The following is a 22,101-nucleotide window of genomic DNA, read 5'->3' on the forward strand; positions in this document are numbered from 1 at the left end:
CCAGGAGAAGAGGAGGATGGGGAGTTAGCATTTAATGGGCAATGGAGTTTTAGCTGGAAAAGAAGAAAAGTCTTGGATGTGAATGGTGGTGATGGTTGCACAACAATGTGAATATACTTAATGCCACAGAACTGGACACAAAAATAATTTAAACAGTAATTTTTAAATTATATGTATTTAACCAGAATCAGAAAATGACTCAGCATAGAAATAGAATTTATTTTATAGAGTTTGGTGACAATATTTTATATTTGCACATATTTAGAATTTCAAGAGCCCTCATTTCAGATAAGATAGTCTAAGACTTCCCAATGTAGAGTAAAAGAAAGCTATAAACGGTCCCCATATTCAATGAGATTTGTTAGGAAAAATGTATAAAACTGGCCAATTTTGTTTATCATTATTACTATATTCTTATTTCTAGTAATGGAAGTATGAAAAAGCATCATTAAGTAGACCAATATTGTCTTGTCGTAGAGCACATATAAGTAAAATATAAAAGAAAATAAAACAAAAATATTAATAAGGTGAAATTCATATAATCCTGAGCTGATATTCTTGTCTGATAGCATTTTTTCCCTAATAGAAATTCAATATTTCAAATATATCACTAAACTTCTGTTTATATTTATATTTAATGAGGAGCTATACAAACTTGAGTTAACGATACAGAATTTTACAAGATCAAGAAGCTTCTTTGAGGGCCATTTCTTTTCAAGTTCTTTCTAAACTACCCAAGAGGACACTGGTTCTCCATAAATCATATCATCTGCCTTTACAGGATCAAAAAGAAAAAATGCATTGGGCATAAAATCTTAGCTACTGTGTTAGCTAAATAAATTAAACATGGATTAAAGCTGTGCTCTTTATTTGAAGTATAAAAACCATTTACAAGAAGATCTTGACATTTGTTTTCCTCAAGTGAAGCATTCACGTGCAATACCATTTTGGGGGCAAACAGAGAAACACCAAAGGGCCTTAAGCATGTTTCCCAAAGCGATAGCGTTCACAACTTCTCTTTAGATGGATCTGTCAGTGGCCAAGCTCCCAAGAGCTCCCATGGATATAGGTGGCTAAGATTCCTGACTGCAGTTTGGAATACCTTCCCCTCCCAGTGCCTGTGTATCAGTATAAAAGCTCTGTAAACTGCAGTTAGCTATTTTAACACCAAATCACAATAATAAAATATTTCATCCTAGGTGAAGCAGTTTCTCTGAGTTTTTGGTTTAATTCTCAGGACCGATACACTTGCTGAGCTCAAAAAATATTCCATACCTAGAGGATACTGAAACAAAAGAGAAAGAGAGAGAGAGAGAGAGAGAGAGAAGACAATGCATGAAGACTTCTGTTATTGTAACTAAACACTCGAATTGTTTTCTTTTAATCTAATTAAATTTAGAGACACAGCTGTCCATCGGTATCCATGGTGGATTACTTTCAGGACCCCCGTGGACACCAAAATCTGTGGTGGCTGAAGTCCCTTAGTCAGCTCTCCATATCCAAGGTTCTGCATCCACAGATTCAATCAACCGTGGATCAGAAACATAAGACATAATCTGCAGTTGGTTGAACCTGCTGCTTCGAGGCTCGTGGCTACAGAGGGCCAGCTATATTATTTAACATTTGTATTTTCAACACAAGTAGAATCTTGAATAAGAAATTCAATTTGTTGAAGGGCTTGAGTTGACTTGAAATCCTAATATGTCTGCTTAAATAAAGCATATAAATTGAAGTATATTATACAGACCACTTTATCCCACATGAATCACAATCTCAGAGTTGTGTTGAACTTGAGTCTAGCAACTCAGAGGCCTCCTAATACCTATGATGGTTTGATAAGTACATTTGGTGAGCATTGATTTTCTATCATGTGTCCAGCATAGTGAGAATTTCAGAATTTCAATTTTCCCTAGGCTATTTGGGCAAATTACTCAACATCTCTAAGACTGAATATTCTTTATTTTTTAATTTATTTATCTTGCTGAGAAACAGTCACCCTGAACTAACGTCTATTACCAATCTTCTTCTTTTTGCCTGAGGAAAATTCACCCTGAGCTAAAATCTATGCCAATCTTCCTCTATTTTGTTCGTGGGTTGCTGCCACAGCATGGCCGTTGACGAGTAGTGTACTGAACCTGGGCAGAGGGTGGCAAATTTAAGTACTAGGCCATAGGGCCAGCCCCCAAAGACTGAATATGCTTATTTATAAAATAGGAATAATAATAGTACCTAGTTATTCAGCTCTTATAATATGACGTACATCAAACGTATCATAGTGTCTGGCATATAGTAATTTCTCAATAAATATTTACCACCGTTTTTAGCAGGAACATTGGGTTATAGTAATGATGATGCTGTTGTTCTCCTCATGTTATGATGTGGGTGAGCACAAAAAATATATAAGACATTTAACTGTTTCTGGAAATTCATGTTTTCATGTTAGGGCACTATTATACTCAGATTGAAAATATTTTCTACTTAGATTGAGAAAACAAATTATGCGTGACTGTTTTAATATAAGCATTCATAAATAAACTTCAGCAAAAGGATGGGCAAATGAAATAGGCCTTGTTATAATATAGAGGGATTTATTGGAAATCTTTCAGCTCAACTGGGATTTGAAAGGGATGACAATTCTGAGAAAGAATCTAAGGCAGGATTGACCCTGATGAGTTTATGAGGGAAATGTAGACTCTATCATTTCTCAAAAGAGACTAATCAGTCAAAGTAATTTTCAAGGGAATGTTTTGAAGGGAGAGAACGTGAAATGAGGAAGGCGAGGTACACGATTATAATAATTTAGGCAAGATCTGGTAAGCATTAATAATGGTGTTTTGTCGAAGGCAGGCAATAGTTAAAAGAGCCATTTTTTGTGAAGTTTAGACAGGATTTCACATTTTGAACCAGTGCCATATGGTGCTAAGAAGGTTAATATCCCAAATATATCAACCAAAACACTTTATTCACATAATTGATGACTACATGCACTTGATTTAGTGCTAAAATGCCAAACTGGAACTTAAGAAAAATAACTTAATGTCAGAGTTGCAAGAGGCTTTAATTGGAAATAATGATCCTATTCAACTCATAATTATTGAAATAAAGAAAATGAAGACATAAAATATGCAATTACATGAACATATGCTCTGTCCCAGGATTCGAAAACCATAAGTTGCTGAAGGAGGGGTAGAAAATTATCTGGTGCCACATACCCAGGGAAAAATCCACTTTCAGAGGGATAGGCAGGAGAAAACACATCAGTCTTTAGAGAAGCTCAAGAAACCCCACATTACCCTCCCTTCCTCTGGCCCAGGGCCCAGGCATAGGATCACTGCTTCTAGAGGGAGATATGGAAGCAAAATACTTCTGTACCATCTGAGGGACAGGAAATATTTGTGGGCCTGGGATCCTGATCTAATGAATGCAGAGACCTGCTACTGCTGTGCAGAGCAGAGGAATCTCCAGCCAGTGGTCTCAGGCAAAGGTATACTGCTCCTAAAAGGAGTAGAATTTTTTGCCCCATGTGTGGGGTAGAAAATGTGCAATGATGCAAAGCAGAGGCTTGTTACCACTGAGAAGGAAGGAGGGGCAAGAAATTATTCCTTGCAAAAACCCAATATAGATAAAAGGCAGAGTTTGGCTCCCATGGGAGTGAAAGTTAGGAAGTGCTGAGAACGCTCCACCCCTGAGTCTGACTCTGAAGCTGGCTCAGAAGTGCCATGAATCATTCTCCTGCCTCCAACATGAGGTTTGGTGTTCATGGCTGGAGGAGGAGTAAGAATGTGGAGAGAGACCCCCTCTGTGACATAGGTGCGCCAAGACTGTTGAAAGGGAAAGGTGCAACAGGAGCACTGACACACACCCTCCAGACTTCAGGCCCCTCACTAGGCACAAGATAGTAGCAGCTTACTGTTGGAGGAATTTTAATGATATGATTCACTGAGTGTTACAATGACCACAGCAAAACCCAACCCAAGTCAACCATGAATATATTAACTCAACCTTTGCCCCTGCCCACACTAGCAGCTAATAATAATAATAACAACAATAAAGAAAAACTCTGGGCATAAATAATTATCTCATGATCTACTATTGTTACACCTATGTTTTGCATTCTTTTAGAAATTAGGAGAATCACATAAATACAAGAAAAGATAAAAGAAAGCAAGCATTTTCAAGAAATAAATCAACAAAAGTGACTCAGAGATAACCCGGATGTTAGAATTCACATGCTAAAACTTTAAAATAATATGATTAAAATGTTAAAGAATCTAGTGAAAAAAGTAGACACCTTGTATGCATAAATGGGAAAATTCCACAGAGATGGAAAAAATAAATGTCAAAGGCAAACACTAAAAATAAACAAAAACGTGACAGCAGAGATAAAGAATTATCAGCAAGCTCATTAGAAAACTAGTCAGAGCTGAGGAAAGATTCAGTAAATTTTATACTAAGTCAATACAAATTATTGAAACTGACACATACAGCAGGGAAAAAAGCAACACAAAACAAACACCCCCAGAGAATTTAAGAAGTGAGCGATAATATAGAAGGGACTAACACACATTTAGTTGGAATCCCAGAAGGAGAAAACAGAGGGAATGGGACAAAAAAAAATATTTGAAGAGGTACCTGAGAATTTTAACATTATTGAAAGACAATAAATCACAGATCCGAAAAACTCAGGGAAACCCCATGAACGATTAATACAAAAATTAAGTTAAACACACTGAGAATGATCATAGTTAAACTGCTGAAAACCAAAGATAAAGAAAATATCTTGAATTCAGCCATAGCCAAAAAGGAACAGTACCTAGAGGGAAACAAAAACAAACATCAAAATGACCTGCTTCTCAACAACTATGCAAGCCAGAAGTCTATGATATAAAATCTTAAAAGAACTGAAAGAAAAAAACTCAACCCAGAATTCTATACCCATGGAATATTTAGCTGAAAAATAACAATGAAATAAAGACATTTTCAGAGAAATAAATGCTGAGAGTTCATTGCCAACCAGTTTGCACTAAAATAAAGGAATTTCTTAAGGCAAAAGGAGTATGAAAACAGATGGAAACTGAAACTACATAAGGAGATAAAAAGCATAAGAAAAGATAAAAATAAGGCTAGAAAGACAATTCTTTTTCATTGTTCTCAAGATAATTGATTGTAATAGTAACTCTGTAATGTAGAGGTTGTAATATTTGACAGTATAATACATCTCAAAAATAGTAGAGAATATGAGGGAAGAAATAAAAATTATGTTTGAAAGCCTTTTACACTATATAGGAGTTGGAATGATATAAATTTTAGGCCACTATAATAAGGTAAAATATACAGTGAAATCCCTAGAGAAACCACATAAACTTTTAAAAAGTGGTATATGTAATAATTTTTCTATAGAATTTCCAATTTTTGTTTTCAAAAGTAGTTGTTTGCTTTTATATATATAGTGAGACAATTTCTTAAATATCAATATTTTGAGAATTTATGACAACGACAAATTGATTTCTTTCATCTAAATAATAATTTTAATAATGTATATTAAAGTAAATATTTAAAAATCCTATCCCAACATCAAAACAGTATGTTAGAAGTAATAATTTAAGAGTGGTATAGATTGTATTAAAGTTTTATCTTATTCTATTAGGTCATTTCAATTAACTTCAGTCTTGCACATAACAAATTTGGGGTCACATGAAGATCTTATAAAACAGGGCCCAACATGGGCACTCTCAGAAGCACCCTTGAACAGAAGAGTTCCTTAGAACCTGTGCCATTAATTAAATCCTGCTGTAATCTCCGAAAAGTGTCACATTATTTTCTCCTCCAAAGATGAATTCCATGGGACTTGGAGAAAGTCCTTATATTTGGATCTTTCTCTCCTTTATAATATTCACGAGTATTTGAAACAAAGGCTGTAGATTCAGCAGCTTCAAAATTTAAGATAACTTCCTGAGTTTCTGAATGTGGTTCCTGTTCTATGTTTTTTGCCAGTCTATTTTATTTTTATTTCACATCACACCAAATTTTTCCCTTTTCAGCTTCCTGGTACAATAACTTTCCTAGAATTTTTATCATGCTGAATCCCTCAACGTGATCAGTTCTCTCACCCCTTAGAGATTCCTCCCAAATTATTATTCTTTGAAAAACAAGGTGTGATAAAGATATTGTATTAGTCAGGGTTCTCCAGAGTAACAGAACCAATAGGATATATACATAGATAGATAGATATGAGGAGATTTATTATAGGAATTGGCCCATGTAATAATGGAAGCCAAGAAGTCCCATGATCTGCCCTCTGTAAGCTGGAGAACCAAGAAAGCTGGAGGTGTAATTCAGTCTGAGTCTGAAGGCCAGAGAATCAGGTGAGCTGATGGTGTAAGTCCCAGACTGAGTCCAAAAGCCCCAAGAACCAGAAGTACAGATGTCTGAGGGCAAGATGTTTCAATGCAAGCAAGAGGCAAATTCCCTTTTCTTCAGCACTTTTGGTCTATTTAGACCCTTGACAATTGGATGATGCCCACCCTCATTGGTGAGAGTAATCTTCTTTACTCAGCCTACTGATTCAAATGCTTAACTCTTCTAGAAAACCTCTCACAGACACAGTCAGAAATAATGTTTCACTAGCTATCTGGGCATTCCTTAGCCCAGTCAAGCTGACATATAAAATTAGCCATCACAGATGTGTACACTAGAATAAAAAGAAAGTCTGGCTAGAATACTAGTCCACTCTGTAAACTGCTTTCCTACTATAGGTGTCATTTTCAAAGCTTACTGAAACTAATCGACGTGAGGCTTCTGCTTCAAATCATGGTGGAATAACAGAGACAAGATTTATCATTACACATGAAACACCTAAAATAATAGACAAAATATATGAAACAACAGTTTGCAAAATATTGGACATCAGGCAACAAAGCATAGTAATCCAGAAATATGACCAACAAACAAGGTGAGCTCTACAATTACCCTAACTCACTGCCTAGAGAGAGTTTCCAGGCTGCCATGAAGGGCTTTGGTGGTGTGGGGGCTAATGGAGCCTGGTGTTCTCTCTGAGTTAAGGAGACAAAACTGATAATCTGGTGAGACAAGTGGGTAGAGATCAGATAGCAGAGTAAAAACAGAGTACAGAGGTGCACAGGGTGAGAACTCTGAAAATCTGCACAGGGAACCCCTCAAGTATTCAACAGAATAGTGATCAACATCTACATGTGGGTTAACTAGCAGTGGCTGGGGAATCAAACATCTCAAAGGATTAGAGATATGAGATGGTTAGAGCAAACTGTCCCCAGTGCTCATGCAGTACTGGGAATAGCATCTCTCTCCACGAGCCAGAATGGAATTGTTCATAATCCACAAGACTCACAATGGTCTTGTTTTAGTAGTGGGAAATTATTAGCCCTAAACAAAACACCACTTTGTTCACACCCAACAAAGTTTAAAAGCCAGACCTGAAAACATTAAACTTTTCCTAAGTAACTTAACTGCCTTATGGAATAGAGCTCAAGAATATTTATGGGGAGAAAAAAATACGCAACACTCTGATACTGTGAAATTCACAGTATCTGAAATCCAATAAAATACTACCAAATTTGCAATGAGGTCCTTAACAAGGAGAAAAATTAATCCACCAAAACCAAATTAAAAGTAACACAGGATTTAGAAATATCAGACTAGGTCTGTGATGTCATTAGAATAGACATTATAACTGTATTCCAATTGTTCAAAAAGCTAGAGTAAAGATAGAACATATTAAGTAGAGAAAGGAACTGTATATTAAAAAATAACCAAATCAGAGCTCTAGAGATGAAAACTACAGTGTCTGGGATGAACAATACAATATTGGGAAACAGCAGATTAGACATTACAAAAGAAAATATTAGGCAACTTGACTAAATAGCAAGAAAAACGATCAAAAGTGAAATAAAGACAGAAAGAACACCCTCCTGCAAGGGATAAAAAAAGAGAAAGATTCAGTTAACTGTAGTAAAATTTCAAGTTGCAAAATATACATGTAATTGGAGTCTCCTAAGAGAATAGAGAGAGATGGGAGAGAAAAACCTCTAACCATAAGATGCATAAGTGATACTACACCAAGACACATCAGAATCAAATTGGCCAAAACCAGGGATAAAGAGACAATCTTAAAGGTAGCCAGAGAGAAATGGCATAGTATGTACAGAGGAACAAAGATAAAGATGAGAGTGGATTTCTCGTTAAAACAGTGGAAGTGAAAAGACAATAGAACAATATCTTTAAAATACTTAAAGGAAAAATCACTGTCAATTTAGTATTCCATACACAATAAAAATACATTTTTAAAATGAAGGCAAAATGAAGACTATTTCAGGTATACGAAAACTGAAAAAAATTCATCACCATTACAAGAAATACTGAAGTAGTCTTCACGCAGAAGAAACTTGATACCAGATGGATATATGGATATGAACAAAGAAACAAACATCACAAGACATAGTATATACATGGGTAAATATATGATTATTTTTCATATCATTTAAAAGTCTTTAGAATATAATTATTTCAACAAAAATAAAAGCAATGTGAGCCAGGCCTGATGATCTAGGAGTTAAACTTTGGTGTGCTCCACTTCAGCAGCCTGGGTTCAGTTCCCAGGTGCAGAACCATACCACTCATCTGTCAGTAGCCATGCTGTGGTGGCCACTCACACAGAAGAACTAGAAGGACTTACAACTAAAATATACAATTATGTACTGGGTCTTTGGGAAGAAAAAATAGAAAGATGAAGATTGGCAACAGATGTTAGTTGAGGGTGAATCTTTCCCAGCAAAAAATAAATAAATACAGGGGCCAGCCCAGTGGTGTAGTGGTTAAGTGTGCACGTTCTGCTTCAGTGGCCCCGGGTTCGCCAGTTTGGATCCAGGGTGTAGACATGGCGCTGCTTGGCACGCCATGCTGTGGTAGGCATCTCACATATAAAGTAGAGGAAGATGGGCATGATGTTAGCTCAGGGCCAGTCTTCCTCAGCAAAAAAAGGAGGGTTGGCAGCAGTTAGCTCAGGTTTAATCTTCCTCAAAAAATAAATAACTAAAAATTAAAAAAAAATAAAAACAATATAATATGTGGTTTGTAATTACACATAGAAGTAAAGCATATGACAACAGTAACAAAAAGGTGAGGAGGGGAGAAACGGAAATATATTGTTGTAACGTTGTTATATTATATGTAGAATGGTTTACTATCACTTAAGGTTAAACTGTGATAAGTTAAAGCTGTATACTGAAACCCTAAAGCAACTACTAAATATTTTTAAAAAGTTATATCTAATAAGCCAACAAAGGTGGTAAAATTGAATCATAAAAAAATACTCAATCAACCAAAGAACTTATGGGATAGATAGGAAACAAATAGTAGAATAGGTAGAATTAAACCAAATCATATCAAAAGCTACATTAAAGGTAAATGATCTAAGTGCCCAATTAAAAGGAAGAGACTGTCAGATTGAATAAAAAAGCAAGAATTGACTATATGTTGCCAAAAGAAATTCACTTTAAATAGAAAAACAAAATTAGGTTACATGCAAAAATATGAAAAAACATACCATGTTAGGTGTGGTCACAAGAGAGCTGGAGTAAGTATGTTAATATCACAGTAATTTTCAGATCAAAGAATATTTCCAAAGATAAAGGTTGGCTCATAATATTTAAAAGGTCAATTCAGCAAACCGACAAAGCAATCCTAAGCATTTATGCATTCAGTAACAAATCTTCAAAATGTATGTACCAAAATGGATAGTCTTTTCAACAAATGCTTCTGGAACAATAGAATATTGCAAAAAGATGAACTTCAATCTAGACACGACATCCTATACACAAAAGAATTCAAAGTGGATGATGCAACTAAATATAAAGTCTAAAAATATAAAAATTCCGTAAGCAAAGTTAGGATACAATCTTTGTGATCTTGGGGTTACGGAAAGTTTTCTTAGATTTGATGTCAAAAACACAGTCAATAAAATACAACGTGATAAAATGAAGTTCATCAAAATTAGTAGCTTCTGCTCTTTGAAAGAAAATGTTAAGAGAATTAAAGGTCAAGCCATAGACTGGAGAAACATTTGCAAATCACATATAGATGAAGTACTTGTATCAAGGATATATAAGGAACTCTCAGAATATAGTAAAAATGGGTAAAAATATATGGATGACAAATAAGTACATGGCAAAATGCTTAATATCATTAGTCCTTAGAGAAATACAAGTTAAAACCACAATAAATAACCAGTATACCACCTCCAAAGGCCAAAATTAAAGATTGACCATATCAATTATCAGTGAGGATGTGGAGGGATTGGAACTCTTATACACTGATGGTGTGAATGTAAAATATATAAACACTTTGGAAAACAGTTTGTCAGTTTATTCATTTTTTGTTTAAACACATTCCTACCATTTATCAAGCCATTTCACTCCTAGTGAAAATGAAGGCACGAAAGTATATATCCATTCAAAGGCTTCCATATGAATGTGCAAAGCAGATTTATTTGTAGTAGCCCAAAACTGGAAACAACCCATATGTCCGTTGACAGAGGAATATGCTGTTGATAAACACACTGCAGTAAATGCATATAATGGAACAGTACTTGATATTAAGAATAGACATACTGATACATCTAGCAACATGGCCGAATCTCAAAATAATTATACTGAGTGATCAAAACCAGCCAAAAAAGCATGAACACTGTATGATTCCATTTATATGGAAATGTAAACACTTGTATAGTGACTGAAGGTGGATCAGTGGTTGCCTGATGACGGGGTGAAGCTGGGCAGAAGGAAGGTAATAGAAAGGAAAAGACGAAACTTGATAGGCTAAACATAAGCTCATCCATTGTGTATACTCTCCTTTCTGTTTCAAATAATAATACATTGTGCTAATGGCAGTTACATAGAATATTGCCACATTTGCGTTAGCTGTAATTAACCCAGATCTTACACTAACTGGACATCTTAAATCAATTGTGACTTTGTAAAAAAGCGAGGCACTGTGAAACAAGTTCAATTAGGCATCGGACTTATAAGAAATAATGTAGAAGGTTTTTGATATAAGAACTAACGGCACTTATTTTTTCTTATTACCTTTAACTATTGTGAAATCTGTTATAGTCTTTATAATTTGCCCTGTTTGAAAATAAAATAAAAAACAGTACTATTTAAAACTGAATAAATGCACTAACAGAAACTATTTTGCATAAGAGATAATGGGTATTGTTACTATGTCTTCTTAACTATTGAGATAGCATTTCTATGTTAGAAATTAGCTGTGATAGAGAATTGAATTGTTTTCAACTGCATTTTTATTATTTATTAAACGTTTCAAATTACCATTTCTTTAAAAGTAGTCTTTAAAATATTACCAATCTGTTTTAAACTGCACACGCCAAATCAATTGAAGTAAACTATTTATTTATTCTTTAAAAGAGGTTATTTATTTAATCATATAATTCCCAATTTCCTCTTCAAGCAATTAGTACTATCAAGTTGTAGTCAATAGCAATAATACAATGAATACTAGCAAGTTGTAGGTAGTACAGTTAACTACCAAGAAATACTATCAGTCCTTTAAAGAAGGCTTTACAAGCCACAAACATTGCAGGGTCTTGTGTATCACTGACTCTGCATCTTGGGTAACTGATCTTCCATGTTGTCAGTAAACCTATTTCACAAGAGCTGTGTGAATTTAATATGTACTTTTTAGAGTAACCTTTCCTTTGTGCTCCTTAGTTTAATTCAGATTGGCTGACTTCTATGTCAGCAGAAGTTGCCAAAATTACGTCACTGTGCTTTGAACCTAGTCTCAGTCTTGCAAACACTTATGTGGTATTAAGAAGTTCAGAAAGAACCTCCTGTTTTCTTTCTGGGTCATCTTTTTCATGCTCCTCTCCATCTGCATCACTATCTGCACTGAGCAAATTGCCTAGGATCTCCCACTACCTTTAAAATGTGAAAACAAAATTGACTGAGGGAGGCAAGCGAGGGAAAGTCTGCTTTGATTGACCTATGCCCATGGTCAACAACAATCACCACAGATTGCAGCTTTCTGTATTCTGGTAAAATATAGTAGCATGCACTCATTCTTCCTGGGACTAAAAACCTTTCAAAAAATTGAAGAGATCAGTTGGTATTACTAAACTGAAATAATTTGGATAAAATATTTGGTATTGATATGTTAAAATAATATGGATAAAAAATTAAAAATAAATCTTATCAGGTAATCAGAAAACAGAGCAATAAAACACCTAGATATATATTCACAATTCTCTCTCAACAGAAGTAGTATTTAGTATAAATTTTGCAAGTAAATTGCAATTATGCATATTAAGCTCGAATTTTCTATTCATATTTATGTATAAACAAAAGAGACGCTACTTTGGAAAAAGCACTTCGATTTTGGTTAATTCTGTAGATTAGGCAAAATGAGGGAAGTTGGTTTACTTCTGTCCCTTCGTGCAGATGAGCAATGAGGAGTTGGTTTAATTACGTTTGGAATAAAACTGATATGTAAGAATTAGATAAATGGGTATAAAATGTGTTGGACAATTACTACTTGGGATTTGTCTTTAAAACCAGACCTAGGAGGACCTATTTGTCTGCATTACGTCTTTTAATCCCTGAGCATTTCGGCATTTATGAGTTCAGTCCCAAAGAACCAACCATGCGCGTGCGCTCAGTCTCCATAGGAAGCGAAGGTTTTCCTGTCCTGGGTCACATTGTTTGAGCTGAGGAGCCCCTTTGTTCTTAATGAATGTAAGAATAATTGTTCTGGATGTGGCAATGTTCTCCACGGGTTTAGCAATTCAGAAATGAAACATTTTGACCTTAAAAATTGTTCAGCAAGAAGCCTGGCAGGAGGGAGACCGCTAGAAGCCACCTGAAGCTGCTCAGGGAAAAAGCTTAGCTGTTCTTCGGGGAGAAAACTTAGCTGCTGCAATATTGGCAAAAATTCTGAATTACCACTTTACAACCTCAGTTTAATGCCCTGAGAGAGTTCCAGAAAGATTTTTGGAATAACTAGTATTTTTGGCAGCTCTTCTTATATTTAGTGTTCACTGAGTCTTAAAATGCGTATATGGCAATTAAATTTATTCCAGAAATGACTGCCCTTTGCATTTAACATGAACCACTTATTTCAGACAAAATTCAACTAAAAGTAGGAAAATAAGTTACTATTACCTTGTGAGATGGCATCTGAGGACAGGAAAATGGGAGGAATCTCAAGTCTTTGAACATTCTGGGAGACGTCATGGACCATGACAGTCATTCTTGAACTTACATACAACGACCTTTGTTATTTTCACATTATCCAAAGGCTTTTTGCCTTAAAATTCCCAGGAGTCCCTCCACGAGAGCACTTCACTAATTATGTAGAAAGCATGGGCATGTATGCAGAACAAATTCTGATCCTGAGCCTGAAGTAAATTCTCACTGAGGCACTTACAAAGACAAGCAGCTTGTGGGAACGCCAACAACATTTCAATCGAGGGCAAATATTACTTACCCTGTCCGAATGCTTTGGAGAGTAATCGTGTTCAGAATATTTTATTTCTTCCATGCTGTCTCAGCTGCAAAAAGAAAATACAATTCCCAATATAGATCTCTTAAATTTATATGTGTTAAATAGCACAAAAGAAAAGAAAGGAAATACATTATTGTTGCATGAAAACAATAAAAAAAAAAAAAAAGAGTCAAACCCTACCTAAAGAGAAGAAATTCGTCATGCTTATTGTGGGGGAAGTTGTGCCAATTTAATGTTGACAAATATTCTAACAAAATTCCCTCTAATTTCTAAAGTCTTGTTCTTTAAGTTTGAAGACTCATTTAATAGACAAACAGTACTAGTGGAAAAGAAAAATGGATACTTTAAAAAGAGACTTTGGATGAGATGGAATTTAAAATTAAACCAACCAGATATATTTATTCCTATCCTTTACAGAAATGACTTTTAGCTACTGTATGAGAGATTTAAACTAAAAATACAGTCCTAAAAATAAGGATTGTCTCAAATAGCTTAGTAGGATTTTTTAGAGAAAGGCAGTAATAGGGTGATGACCTTTAAAACAATAATAAATTCTAAATTGTTATAAAATAATTAACACAGTGTTAATAGTAATAAATGTAATGAGACTGCAATATCAAATAAACAATATACACATTTTCTCCTTTTTTTTTTTTTGAGGAAGATTAGCCCTGAGCTAACATCTCCTGTCAAACCTCCTCTTTTTGCTGAGGAAAACTGGCCCTGAGCTAACATCCATGCCCATCTTCCTCCACTTTATATGTGGGACGCCTGCCACAGCATGGCTTGCCAAGTGGTGCCATGTCCACACCCGGCATCTGAACCGGTGAAACCCAGGCCACCAATCGGAACGTGGGAACTTAACCACTGCGCCACTGGGCCGGCCCCACATTTTCTCCTTTTACCAGGTGATTTTTTTCCTTTTTGTGCCACTTGGCATGATGCCTTCTTTACCCCAAAAGTTAATAATTAGAGAAGAATCAGAAAAAAAAATAAGTATCAAATAGTAGATGTTAGTTTAAAAAATAATTTTCTAATTATAAAATAGATACATTAAGGAGAAAACTAAGTAATTTATCCTGATCCCCTTCCCTTCAGCTATGGAATAATGTATTTCTCTGGGCTATTGGGGAAATTAAAAACCAAAGCAGAGAAATAACAGACTTACTGGTATCAGGATTTTAAAGGAAGGACCTGCATTTTCTCCCCTGGGGAGTTAGTGTGAATGGGCATGGTGAGGGAACTCCCAACGGAGGAATGTACACAAGCAGACCTACTTCTGAGTGCCATGTGGACCCTGGGAGATGGAAGCTTACTAGAATTGTGAGAGCCACCAGGGCTTGTGCTCAGCAGAGCATGGCATGATACAATGACCGAGTCAGAGGCAAAGAGAACCGAGGACAACACTGTCATTTTTGCTGCAGCCCCAGATTGGCAAGGGGTTAGAACTAACATGCTATACCCCAAGGGTGTAAATGTATAAGACGAGAAAGAGAGAGAGAGAATTTGAAAATAGCATGGTGGTGAAGGCAGATACAATGGGGTACGGCAGCCTGTAAATCAAGGGACCAACTGGGACTGAGAATAGCAGCCTGGAGGGATGGCGTGTCTGAGGATGATCTTACTCAGCCACGCGCCCACCTCCTCAGGATAAAGAGTGGGTAAGCAGAGTTTTAAACAGACGAAGTTTATTTTTAAGTTGACTAAGAAAATCCTGATGTTATTAAATTTATCATTATATGGAAAGGTAAAGTGTTCTATTTTTGCACAAAATATGGGCTTGACATTTTAAAAGGATGAAAGCTCTATTTCTACATAATTGAATTTGTGATCTAAGAAATCTATCAGCAAAATATAATGATAACTAACACTTATTAAATAATATAACAGAATATTTACAGAATGTGCCAAGTTCTAAAGTATTAATTTATAGGCTTTTCAAAATAAACCTTGAGACAAGTAGTGTGATTACATCCATTCTACTGATGGGGAAACATTCTCAGAGAGAGCAAGCAACCATGTCAGGCTAGTAGAAAAACACGGTTTTCAACTCAGGCAGTCTACAGACTCTGGATTCCTAAGTACCATGTGCTGTACTATTACAAATGAACTGATGTATTACGAACTAAAAATTAAATAAGATAAAATAACGAATGTAGTTGGGTAACACAGATGTGAAATAGGTAGTGTTAATATATTACATACAGGCATTTATAATAAGCCACAATATTTTGAAACTCTGTCTAATTTGGGTTTTATTCTTAATGTATCTGGAGCCTTAGAAACAGAAGAGGTGTCCTCTCCTGAATTCTCAGGCTCCTCGTTGATTCCGTTTTTGTTTCTGCAATTTCATGAAAGCAGGACCTTGAAATCACCTGGGTATGGATGAGTGATTGGGATGAGAAAGCTATGGATAAATCCTAGTTTAGTTGTTTATTTCAGATCAAGAAACTATTAAATATTAATTCTATTTACTGAGGTAACGAACTAAGAAAAAGTGATGGCTTTGGGTAAAAGATCTTGCTTCTCATTTTAGAAAACTAACATTTGAGGTAGCTATGATATATCTAAGTGGAGTTATTCAGTCACAAAGGAATGTAAAGTTTCCAGTTCAGGAGAGCAAGGCATAGAGTTGAAAGTGGACAAGGCTGTTCAGAGAAAAACATAGAGTGTGTCAAGCTGAGGGGTTAGGGCAAAGTCCTCAGGAATCTGTACTGCAGGAGTGGTCAAGTGAGGAGAAGCTCATAAAAGAGACTTAGAAGTGGGAAACAGGGGCCCGCGTGGTGGTACAGAGGTTAAGTTCACACATTCTGCTTTGGCGGCCTGGGGTTTGCTGGTTCAGATCCCGGGTGTGGACCAACTACTGCTTGCCAAACCATGCTGTGGCAGGCATCCCACATATGAAGTAGAGGAAGTTGGGAATGGATGTTAGCTCAGGGCCAGTCTTCCTCGGCAAAAAGAGGAGGATTGGTGGCAGATGTTAGCTCAGGGCTAATCTTCCTCAAAAAAAAAAAAAAAAAGAAGAAGTGGGAAACAAGAGGGAGACCAGGAGAGAACGGAAGTCAAGAGATGAGAAAGTCTCAAGGACAGGGTAGTCTGTTTAGTCCACAGTCCCTGAGAATTTGATCACAGTAAGCCTAGAGTGTTGTCATTATTGACATGTAGATCGGTGGCAATTTTGTAGAATAACTTCAATTAACTTATGGGTGCTAAAGAGAATTGACTATATGGGCCATTGAGTAGGAAATTAAGAAATAAATATAGAAATTTAGACAAAAATCAAACTATTATATAAAAACTGCCACATTAACCGTTTTGTGTATTATCCTGATCCTAAAGTTTGAACTCTGACCATCAGAAAACAAATTCACTTCCCAATGCTCCATGAGATTTCTGTTATCCCTACTATTTGAAAAGAGGGTGAGGTATTGTATTTATAACATCGTGTCCAGTTTTCCTTCAAGCTTAGTGAAGAGCATGACAGACACAGGATGTGACAGCGGACTGGTTATCCGGTGAGTCTCAGAGGCACTCTTCAGCTAGAGATAACTATGGTAGTAAATCATTAGCATTAATAAAGAAAAATATTTGACTTTTTAAATTAAACCCACCATTTCTCAAAAGTTTCCAAGTCTAAATAGCATATTATCATTTGATTAGTGTGCAGGAGTGATATTAGGTAGATTTTTAACAATTGCATTTCATCTTCTAAGCTTTGAGCCCTTCAATTGTGAGTATCTTCAACTGCCTATGAAGACTTAACAGAGATTCTTACAAAATTTGGGGGGAAATGAAATAGAAATAAATTCTGGGGATAAGACCGTTCTTGGCATATGATGCGTTCTACCATAGAAAAAAATAAATGTGATATAAAATAAAATTCACTGGACCTCTTTTCTGATCCTTGTTTTTCTTACAATTCATTGAGAAACAAATACATTCACTCCTGTGCAGCATACTGATCCCTCTTCCTACCTTCATTCTTTGGAAACCATTACATGGCTAAGGTGCCCATAATTATAAAAATAATTTTATTTTTCATCCTCTTTGGTGTTAATATACTGATAAATCTTTAATTTTAATTCAAATTTCTTCATTTTCTCTAGTAATAGTACCTCCAGAAATGGCAATGCATTCAGTTAAAATAGGATGATAACACATTTTATAAAATAGTTCTCTCTTTTCTACTTAATTTTTGTAGGTTTTTGTTTCTGTCATTTTAGGATTTTGTGGACTTGGAAAACCCCTTTTTTCTTTCACAGGCTTTGAGAACACACATTGAGGAGGTTAAAGGGTACATCTGCCCCGGAACACTGTTCCTCCAACAGAACGTTTCTTTGAGTGTTTGCAGACTTCACAGTATGTCACTTACAGCTTCAGAGACTCACTTTGTTGAACTATTTGAAGATTCACTTTCACATGTTCTTGTTTCTTTGTTCTAAAACTAATTCATTCTGTAAAGTATGTTGGTCAGTGTGAGACCTGTAGCGAAGCTTTTCTTTTTCTGCATGCTTTATATACATCTGCTCTCCTCCTTATATACTATTACTATCAATTCACTTTTTCTTGAGGAAATATCTTTTCCCTTTTCTAGGTGATTCTGCCTTTGGTATCAAGCATAAAGCCCCATCCCACTAACTAAGTCCACCAGAGAACCTTGACTCCAGCCTGGGTACTCATATTACCTCCTATGTTTGGTATAATGGTTGGTCCTGGGGTAGCCACATGGCTCAAGGAGGATCAACACAAACTTCTTCTTTTCACTGGGATTAATATACATTTGTTGAAAGAGAAGCTCTTTTCCCCCTACTCCCCCAACTGTAAATGCTCACTGGAATGATACAGGGTTGGAGCATTTGGTTACAATATTCCCTACATTTTGGAAAATAGTTTGCTAAAGTAGGAAAAATGAGGCAAGAACAGTCCAGAGAAAAGCAGTCCATAAATATCAAATAAAAGAGAAAGAGCTTCCATCAAATCATTAGAGTGTCTTATTACTGAGTCATTGGTCATTAAAACCAGTTTGGTGTACATAGAACACTCTCTCCCCACTTAGTCCTTCAGTGGGTTTGAGATGTATTTACTTATTTATTTTTTTGAGGAAGATTAGCCCTGAGCTAACATTTGCCACCAATCCTCCTCTTTTTGCTGAGGAAGACTGGCACTGAGCTCACATCTGTGGCCATCTTCCTCTACTTTATATGTGGGACACTTGCCACAGCACGGCTTGCTGCACCCAGCATCTGAACCGGTGGACCCCGGGCGGCCAAAGCAGAGCATGTGAACTTAACTGCTGTGCCACCAGGCCAGCCCCCAAGATGTATTTATTTTTAACTTGTAAATAGAAGGTTCTTCACCAATTTAGAACACCCAGCTCCCTTGTCTCTAAGATCAACATTTTCTGGTTTATACCTCTCACTATTAGAACAATAGTTACTTGGTATATTTGCATATACTCCCTCCTTGACCTTATTTCCCTATTCTAATATTTTGAAGTTACATTCAGGCATTCACATCTTTGTATGCAGGAGCAGCGATATGCATTTTTTTTTTTTACTTTAGAAAAAGTTATCTGAGTATTTTTTGTCTCATCATTTGATTATAAACTATCTCAAGGATCATTATTTTTTCATTGTTCAAACTGCAATATTCTAACTTAAAGTTTGTGGAGTGGACATAGGTCTTTTTCCTAATTCTGTGCTTCAATTTACATTTTAAATATAATTTTAAAAATTATACATATTGAACTTCTGCATCATATACCCCATGCCTAAACATCTCTTCCTATGGAAATATGTCTTTATTTTCCTAATTTTTTATAGATTTCAATTGTGAACTACACACACGAGAAGTTTTTGTCGATATATTTTAACATGCCAGAGTTTAACTACCTAGGCAAAGAATTGCCTCGTAATGATTCATGACATGAGGCTTTCAGTCTAGTCCCAATCTTTCTAAGTGATCATCATCCCTGTAGAAAACTAATGAAATATGAAGTGAACATTTCATTTTGATTTATCTCTATAACTCAGCAGACAAATTATAGCTTGTGACACCAACGTATAAAAATAAAATCAAAGTTACTTCCTTAACACATCTTTGAATATTAATACAAGTATAATCAGAAAAGCACTTATTTTTATGAAGGTCATCTACAAAATGTAGACGCTAACTTGAAAAATGGACTTACACTCTATCTGGCCAAATTAAATATCCATGTTTGAGGAGGAAGAAAACAAAATTATAAGAAACTTTACCAGTTAAAATTTTTCATTGCTTTAAAGAAAGTAAAAACAACCTAATCTATATAACCTTAAATGAAAGAATATTTATTGGCTTATGGAACTTAAAAAATCCAAGAATGTGCTGACATTAGTTTTGTCTTAACTCATGGCAAAAACGATATCATCAACTGGCTGGCCTGGTGCATAATAGTTAAGCTCCACTTAGGTGGCCCAGAGTTTGCCGGTTCATATCCTGGGTGCTGACATGGAACTGCTTGGCAAAAGCCACGCTGTGGCAGGCGTCCCACATATAAAGTAGAGGAAGATGGGCACCGATGTTAGCTCAGGGCCAGTCTTCCTCAGCAAAAAGAGGAGGATTGGTGGCAGATTTTAGCTCAGGACTAATCTCTCTAAAAAAAGATATCATCAAAGTCCTGTTTTGCTTGTTTGTTTGTTTGTTTCCATTTCTTGTTTCTCACTAACGCTGTGCCGGAGTTGGTTCAGTCTTTGTGTGCTGAAATATCGGCAGCTTCTCTACACCTCTATTCCTTCAAGGGGAAAATGTGAAATGAGTTAGAGGCTCTACACCAGCTTTACGATAAAGTCTAGTTTCCTCTTGTTGGGTGCCTATCTGTGACGCAATCACCATGGCCTGGAGAACTCAGGCTGCTTGGGTTTGATTCAAATTCTCCTCCAGACTTTGGCAGAAACCTAATTGAACAGAAAAAGTTGTTCTGAGAAGAAGAAATAGGATGGTTTCCCAGATGGATATCAGATCCTAACGACCCAAAGGACAGTGACTGTATGAACGGCCCAAAGTACATATGTCCACTACGAAAAAGCACAAGAGACTTCTGGTTAAATCCAAGGCATCTCTGTTCTCTTCTCCTCGGTTAATAGATTGCACAAAAATCCTGCCTTGGGCCTGCCCTTAGGGAAATCTAGCAAAAACCACATGTATGTTCAACTGACACAGAGTTCATGGTGAAAACTATTATTTTTACTAACTCAACGCCAATACCTATGAGACAGGCATATTGTGCTACCTCTCCCCAATTCCCTAACACTAGGAGCATGTAGACATGTGGCCTCATTGCACGGGAATGTGACTCCATGTGAGAAATACTTCACAGTGTTCTTGGGCCTGAAATCACAGTACTGGATCACATATAATACAAAGGGCTGTGCATTTCAAGAAATGGTATATTCCAAGCCCTTATTTTAAAAGAAATTGACTTTGCCTATCTCAAAGTTGCTCCAAATATCTTACATATGCCTTTATATAATCTACCCTTTATAAACAAACTTGTACATAGTACCCTTAAAAATATCCCAGTATTTCTCTATTTCAGAGCGTTGATGTAATTACTAGACCATTGAACTAAATTTCTGAAATAAAAGGTATTCATACTTTCCAATTTTAGAAAAAAAAAAAAAAGCGTAGGCTGCAAGTCATTTTCCCAAATAGAAGCATGTAAAATCTTTATCCAGTCATAATAAAATTGTTCCCACTTGCTGTTAATACCACACAGGTTTATAAGGTCAGTAAAAAGAGATCATTCCACAATAAAACCTGATGGCCAAAAGTATCTATCTTAGTTAAACTAACACAATACCTGTTAAGCACGAATTTCCTATAAAAAACAACTCACAGACTTCCCTCAGAGATTTCTTTAAACCAAGATATAATGCATAATGTTTTGCATGTTTATAATTAGACATCAACTCCATCAGTTGCAACACATCTATTGCTATTTTTCAGCTAATAAACCTGGGTTTTTATCACTGCCCTTCCTTCCTCTTAGTCTAGTTTCTTATTCAAAATAAAATAACCTAATGATGCAAATCGGATATCTTAGTATCCTTTTCATGAAACTGTCTCAAGTGCATTTAACATTGTTAATTAAACAATGTCTAAACTTTCCACATTAATCATTTTAAATTGCACTCTCTCAAAACAAACTCCATACTTTTACTAGGAAAAATGCTGTTAATTTCTGCACTATCACCGGGGCTAGCCGAGAGTCAATCAAAGATGTTATTAATGGATGCGCTTATTTATTCTTTTCTCCACAGTTTAAGAATTACAAACCTAGTAAATTTGGCAACATTATAATTGCAAAGCCTCTCCTTATCGTGAGCCACACAATGGATCCAGAGCATGATTCCTAAGCTAGTTAACATAAAGAAGACGAGTCAATATTATGAAGTAGTATTTGCAAAAAAAAAATCATGATTCAAGTTAAAAAGTATACATATTTATGATTTCTATATTATATATATACTTATATAATATATATATCACACAAATGAAACATGATAT

Source organism: Equus asinus, chromosome 23 (genome assembly GCF_041296235.1).
Source record: "Equus asinus isolate D_3611 breed Donkey chromosome 23, EquAss-T2T_v2, whole genome shotgun sequence".
NCBI classification, from domain to species: domain Eukaryota; kingdom Metazoa; phylum Chordata; class Mammalia; order Perissodactyla; family Equidae; genus Equus; species Equus asinus.